This window comes from Frieseomelitta varia, unplaced genomic scaffold, assembly GCF_011392965.1.
Source record: "Frieseomelitta varia isolate USP_RPSP 00005682 unplaced genomic scaffold, Fvar_1.2 scaffold_299, whole genome shotgun sequence".
NCBI classification, from domain to species: domain Eukaryota; kingdom Metazoa; phylum Arthropoda; class Insecta; order Hymenoptera; family Apidae; genus Frieseomelitta; species Frieseomelitta varia.
In genome coordinates, this window is record NW_025110033.1 from 36,010 (window position 1) to 43,861 (window position 7,852).

At 31.9% G+C, this 7,852-nt stretch overlaps 1 long non-coding RNA gene across 1 annotated transcript in view; it reads left to right on the plus strand.

Moving 5' to 3' along the window:
• Nucleotides 1-7,824, plus strand: part of LOC122529608 — a 33,946-nt gene extending 26,122 nt beyond the window's left edge. Inside the window, exon 2 of the long non-coding RNA XR_006306830.1 lies at nucleotides 7,401-7,824. This is a non-coding gene — a long non-coding RNA (uncharacterized LOC122529608). The remainder of the gene's footprint in view (nucleotides 1-7,400) is intronic.
• The last annotated feature ends 28 nt before the right edge of the window (nucleotides 7,825-7,852 follow it).

Sequence of the window (7,852 nt, forward strand, 5' to 3'; positions counted from 1 at the left end):
TATACAAAAATTGCAATATTTTCTTCAGTTAAGTTTCAATTATACAAAAATTGCAATATTTTCTTCAGTTAAGTTTCAAGTATACAAAAATTTTTTACTTAAGTTTCAAGTATATAAAAATTGCAATATTTTCTTTAATTAAGTTTTAACTATATTGAAATATAACCCAGGCAAAACAAATAATAAATTTATTACTTCCTAGTAATTTCTAATAATCTGCCTATGAATTCGAAAAGGAGACGAATTGTTGTATACGGTTCGGTCACTCGTTATGGTCCGCGAATCAGTTGCCAGCGCAAGAGGTTGAAATTGGCGGGAAGGAAAGATCGGTAGAACACCGCGGCTATAGTAGATTAAGGTTCGTTGCCAGGTAAACGGAGATTTCGTGTCGAAGTCAAGTTTCTTTCGTTTCTGATCGAATCACGATCTTTCGATTCACGATCACGGTGGAGCGTGAAAGTGTTGTCGGTGGAATTCCTCGGACAGGTGAGATTGAGGGTTACGGTTTCCCTTCGGAACCGAGTGGGGCCGCTGAACTCCAAGTCGGTGTAACTCCACGGTAATTAAAGAAGACCACTGTTTAATAACCGGTTGTCAACGAGGAGAATCTACCTTCTACGCCAGAGTTTGGCCCACTTCTACCGTCTCGGGACTATTCTCGGAGCACGGTCTCGTCTCTCGAGCACGGTGGTTCCGTTTCTCAAACGTCGAAAGTGCAATGGCGGCAAGAGCAACGAAGGAATATTCGGCCGATATTATTCCGGGGTTATTAAGGTATTACGTGGCGCAGGAGACAAAAAGATCGCGGCAAATAAGAGAGCACGAGCTCGCGCTCGTCTCCTCTCCTCCTCTCTTGGATAAAATGAAACACAAGGAATCGGGACAGGGGAATTTGTTTAAGCTCCTTTTTCTCCTATTACGCTTTCGACTTGGATTCGAGCTTGGAACGTGATGTTCTTTTAATGTAATCGGTCCTTGCTTCGTATTTCAACGAATTACGCACTGGTGCATTAACGCACCTATCGGTACTGTCGACTATCAGAGTATAAAACTTCGTTGGGCAGAATTGGGCCAAGCGTCAAATATTGCGGTACTGCAAAAATTCCAATAATTTCGTCTATTTATCATTCATTTTTATTTAAATTTTTATGTTTATTTACTTAAATTTTGTTTTAAAATTTTATATAATACTTTTGTTTTAAAATTTTCATTCTTACTTAATTTGTTATTTAAAGATTATGTAAAATAATCGATAAAATTTGTTGTTCAAAGATTAACACATGTTAAAAGGATTAAAAATTTGTGCCAGCGTTACTTTGTTATTGAAGAAATTTATTATTTCCGCAGCTACATGAATAAAACAAAGGAGATTTCTCTAAATTGGGATTTCTTTTCAAAATGATTGTCGCAAATAATTGTAGAATATTATTTAATGCAACAAAATTGCAATTTGTTATTCTTAACAAATCAACGAATATATTTCATTTTAACGCGCGATAAAGTTTTACCAGAACTCGGATAATCAATAATAAATTATACGAATATAATTGAATATAATTGATTTAAGAGGTTTATAAATTATAGTTTTAATATGGTATAATAAGAATATTTTATTTTGTTTGTGGTTGTTGATAGGAGCATAGACGAAAATATTGAATTTATTCTATATGTTGAATATAATTGATTTGGCAGGTTTATAAATTATGGTTTTTATACGATATGAAAGTTTTATAAGAATTTATATGGTTTTTAAATCATCTTTACCATCTTTCGTGGTTTCTCGTCGATACGAAAAGTTGCGTCAGAACGAAATTGGTTGGAATTTCCGCTTTGAGCGGATATTCTAAGCTTTCTGATTCTGTTTTGGTCATTTTCGTTATTTTTCTAGCATCAGAAAATATAAAGTATAAAATATAAAAATATAAAAAAATGTAAAAACATTTAATCCTTTGAGTGTTCAGTATGTTACCAAAACTTATGATAATAAAATAAATCGTTTTATTCGTTAGAGGTTCAGAAACGATAACACGTTGCAATATATCGAATAAATACAATATATCAATTACACTATATGTTTAAAGATTTTTGGTAATTCTCAAACGTTCAAAAGATTAAATGAAACACGAAGGAATTCGTAAAGAAACGCGAAAGAAATTATGTTTTCTAAAATAAGAATAAATTTAGTACGTAGCGAGTTTTTCACATTTTTTTCGCACGTCGAGACACACACACATCACTCAGTCGATGTCTCGCATATTTTCCATGAAATGTACTTTCTAAAACATATGAAGATTGTGTGATACATTGTATGAAGATGTATGTAGAACATGATAAGTTACGTTTCCTATTTTTCACGGGGGGAAAAGTTTCAAGATTTAGTATGCCGTTGATCAATCTCAACGTCGTCTTTGTATTTAGTTTCGGAGTTAAATGTACATCTCTCCATTCTTTTTCGAATTTTTTAAATATTGATCCTCACAGTATTAGTGTCCTAATATTTTCACTTTCGACGTTCGTAAAACCTGTTCGTCAACCTATTCAGCTAATTTTACAGGCGTTAATCTGAAAAATTGCTTACATTTTTGGTCGTAACAATTTTTTCTATTTAATTGCAGACCAACAAAAATGTATTTGTTGTGTTCTTCTCCTGTGACCTTCGTGTTCAATTTTGCTATTTGGATCGGAGCGTGAATAAAATTCGTGGACGACATCGTCGAATTTTACTCGAATTTGTAGACGCACAAATGGACATTGGAATATCGAGCGTTTATACTCATGACATGTGTCACAGTGTATAAAACAACAGAAAAATGCAAATCTTTCGAATATTCCCGTCATTTTTATAAAACGATACAATCGAATGTCCATTTTAGTCAGCTCAACTGATTCAGAGCAAATGACGGATTATTTTTCGAAAATTTGCATATTCGTCGTTTCGAAATGTACGTCTTATATTTTTATATCAATTCATAAATAAATAAATTATAATATATATTATAGTATATTGTCCCATATATAATTAGTCATAAATTTATTATAAATTATTCTCACATTTATACATTAATTGCGTTTAATGATTCGAATAACGAGAAACGTGGATCACTAGAAAATGAAGGATCACACAGCAATGCCTTTTACTTTGACTCTCGTTCCTCAAATTGAAACAAAATACTGCAACCAATCTTCTCTTCAAAGAAAAATAAAATGAGAGATAAAATAAATGTCATCAAGTTATTCAGCAACGTTCAATGATACGTCGTTTTACGGGTCGAAGCCTTTTGCAATTCGCTTTCAATATTTTGTTTTCGGCGTGTTGACAGTCTTTTACTAAAAGTAGGAGGCTCTTAAATGGTCCCGAAAGTAATCGTACCAGGACAAAAAGAAAAAAAAAAAAAAAAAAAAAGAAAGGACAATTCCTGAACGATAAGTGGAAACGAAGTTCGTTAATCGAATAGAGTTCGGCGGCGTGCAGGCCAGAGTCTCCCTCTTATGTTAGCAGAGAGGCGATTTGCCGGGCGAAAATTTCGGTATCGTTGGGTGAATTAGGTGAATTCGTTAGCGAACTTCGTCTACCAGCGTGCGTGCACTCGGGAGGGCAATCGAAACACGCGATAAAAGAGCGGCCAGGCGACAAATTAATTAAACTCCACGGCTCGTTTTATATTTTAATGCAGTGATTACGCGTGACATTCGCGCCATCGGTGCGCTCTGTTAACTGCACGTTCCGCGCGAAAGTATAATAAAATTAATTAACTGCGCGCGACGAAAAAGCGAAGAGATAGGAGGAGAGAAAAAGAAAAATGCGGCGAACAATATTTTTTGGAGAGAAAGAACGTTTAATCGAGAGAGATCGTCGTGTTGGTTCTCGAAACTAAATTAACGTCTAATCTGACCTAACGAGTTGATATCATGTTTTTGCCCTTCCCGAGGGAAAGGCTCTTTATCCCGCCCGAAAAGCTCTCGCATCGTTCTTTTTACACGGATCGATAGTGCACGATCGAAATCGTGGGGAGTTTTCATTTCTTTTTTGCGATTAGATGAAATTCTCGAACTGCCCCCCGCGGGAAGTATCGTGAAGAGACGCAGATACAAGTCGCGCAATTAGACCCTTTCTGCTAATGTGCCGATCGATACACGGCACTCGTTAACAGACTCGTAAACAGCAGGCACAGGTGATTCGTACAAGTGAGCTACGAACACGAATATCTTCGGTGTTTCGATTTTTTTTGGAGTTGGGTGGTACGAATAATTTAGTAATAATTTGTTCTAGTTTTGAAAACTTCTAGTTTGAGAATTAAAGTGAAAAAGGAAAAAGAAAGTTTGCGATGGATTGACACTAGAACTGTTGACACTAGAACTATTAAGATATAGAATTAGTAGGAGAGGAGTTAAAGGACAAGGAACGAGGGAAAATTGATAATACAATATAGAATATATAAGCTTTTATTTGTATATCTTACACGTAACAATATAGAATATATAAGCTTTTATTTGTATATCTTACACGTAACAATATAGAACATATAAGCTTTTATTTGTATATCTTACACGTAACAATATAGAACATATAAGCTTTTATTTGTACATCTTACACGTAACAATATAGAACATATAAGCTTTTATTTGTACATCTTACACGTAACAATATAGAACATATAAGCTTTTATTTGTACATCTTACACGTAACAATATAGAACATATAAGCTTTTATTTGTACATCTTACACGTAACAATATAGAACATATAAGCTTTTATTTGTACATCTTACACGTAACAATATAGAACATATAAGCTTTTATTTGTATATCTTACACATAACAATATAGAATATATAAGCTTTTATTTATATATCTTGCACCATTCGAGTCTGTAAAGATACTATAAAATATGTAAAAGTTTACACAGTTTTTATTACATACAAAAATTACAAATGTTTCATACGTTTGAATGTGTTTATGAATAATTATAAATTACTTTGACCACTTTGGTAGTGTTAAAGTGACAGATATTTTACGGATAGATACTACATACAAATATTATTAATATTATCATAGATATTAGCTATTGTTCTTGGAAAAATTTTCAATTACAAAATTTAGTATATTTATTATATTTAGTATAATATTATATTATATTAAATGTAGTATTACATTAAATTTAGTATATTTAGTATATTTTACAATTGATAATTGTTTCAAAATATTTTTTCATCGCATAAAAATTCGTAGGGAATTCATAAAAATTTACCTACCTACGTGTTCTATAAAATTTAGAAATTTGAAAGAATATCAGCTTAGGATTTTTATGTAGTTTAGGAAGTCCTTTTATAAAAAATTTATCAAAGTAAAAAATATTACAGAAGTTGGAATAAACAGTTATTTTTCTTTTTTTTTTTTTAGAAAAATTTTGTTTCATACTTTTCCTTCGTACTGTTTCTCATAGCATTTTCATAGAAAAAATATTATCTTTAGAGACTTATTTATAAAGTGTATATTTTATAAAAACCTAACCCAAACCTATCTATAAAGGTACCATGGAAGCAAGTAATTTTGGAAATGATATATATTAGATTGAATATTACATTATAATATGTTAATATTACATACAATGATATCGTATTATATATTATATAATGTACGTATATAATAATATATTAATGTTCTTTATATATATATATATATATATTGAAGAAAGATCCTATAAAATAAATAAAGTAGAACTATAAAGGTTTTATCTAACAATATATCATATAATTGGAAGTTTTAAATTGTACTATAACGCAATAATAGATTAACTAACCGGTGATCAAAACGCATATATATTACATTTTTTATAAATATATATTACATATTTTATAAATATAAATCACGTTTGTATCCGATAATAATTGGAATAAATAGCATCCAAGCTGTTCATTTCAAAGAGAAACGCGAACAACCTTTGAATTGCAAATATATATTATACATAAATAACATGTTCAGAATATGAATTCATTAAAAATGAATTTAGTAACTACTTGATATTATTGTAGTATTATAATAATTATTTAATGTCCGTATAATATATACAGGATAATTCACGTAACTTGCACATCTGAAATAACTTTTAAATCATGCGTCTAATGAAAAATTGTTTAATATAAAAGTTGTATCACAATCGAAAGAATATTAAATTCCAAGTAAAAAAATATTAAGCCATATTGGTCTCAAACTATATATATACACATACACACACGAATATATATTCGTAAGCCTTTTTTTTAAAGTTCCACGATACACATTATTACTTTTTTTTCAAAAGTTCCATTTTAAACAGAACCCTTTAAAAAGTTTTGAAAAATAACCTTATCGATCCTGAAATATTATTAACCACTTGCGTTAGAAAGACCTGCCATGCAGCGAATACGGGAATAAAAATATTTTTTCATTTAACAGATATTGCACTTTTTAATGCTTTATTTTGTAAGAAAATAGATATGGCAAAAGGTAAAAAGTATTCCTTTTCAAAATCTCGGTTAGATGTGACAGAACAAATTTTACAAAGTGTATGTATTCCTGATTAATTAAAAACGTGGAACGATATCTGCTGGTAACATACCGCATCGTTTACAAGCAAAGCAATGGGATTATTTTCCAAGGAATATTCCACAGAAGTCAAAAAAAGAAAAAAAAAATCAGAAAGAAGGTGCAGAGTATGTGCAAAACACAAATGACGAATGCAAAGAATTAATATATAGATCTTGTGGCACTATATATTCCGGACTGTTTTAAAATATACCATACTGTACAATATTATTAATAAACGAAATTAGTGTAGTTCATATCTGCGTAGAATTCTTTGACGTTAGTCACCAGCGCAAGTGATTAATATCCGTAGAAATTAATTTCGATACTGAGTTAACAGGAGATTCAGTTGGAAAAATAATTCTTCAATTTTTATCTCCACTAATGTAATTTCCAAATGAAGAAACGATAGTAGAATCATTTATGCAAAATACAACGGAGAAGTCGCGAGAGCTTTCGAAGAAAACTATGGAAGCACAGTGCCTAACCTAATCGTACACTAGACCTACCAAAATGGTAAAAAATGGCCAATTTTATAATTTTCGTTGGATATTTTATTGATGTGTAAACAGTGTATTTTTTTTTTAGAGACTCGTCGTAAAACACATAAATAAAAGCTTATGCATACCATGTTCTGTATTGTAAAGATTTTTTAGACTTCATTGTCCCTGATTATGGAAATTTTATGCTTCAGTCGTGAGTAGTTCTAGTGTCAATCGAACTCAACCCTATTTTCCCCAAAGAATTAAAAAAAAAAAAAAAAAAAATCAAGCTACGTTCTTTCTTTTTTTCCTTCTTTCCAATTTCTTCTAACGATTTGTTCGTTTCGTTTTCCAGGGGACGGCATCGACTGTTGAGCGGCAAGAGACGAAAAATCAGCTGGTATGTCAAATAATCAGCTGGTTGACTCCTGTCTGTAAGTGTCTTTCTCTCCTCGAGCTCTCTGCCCAAGAGGCTCGTAACCGAATTAATACCTACTCTCTCTCTCTCTCTTTCTCTCTCTCTTTCTCTCTCTGTCTGTCTGTCTCGATTTTTCTCTCTTTCTATTCGTTTTCAATAAGAAGCCCGATGATCGTGAAGCTTTTCTCCCCCCTTTTACACGGCTAGCGCAGAACGTAACTCGGCCAATTGGCAAAACTCGTTTCCCCCGGTAATGGGTAGAAAGAAATAAAGAGACTCCGACTATCTCTTCCGTCTATCCCTGCTGTCGTTCCATTCGTTTTGGCCCATTTTTCCTGGCGCCTCGGTTAGAAGGGAGGACCAAAAAAAGAAAAAAAAAAAAAAAAAAA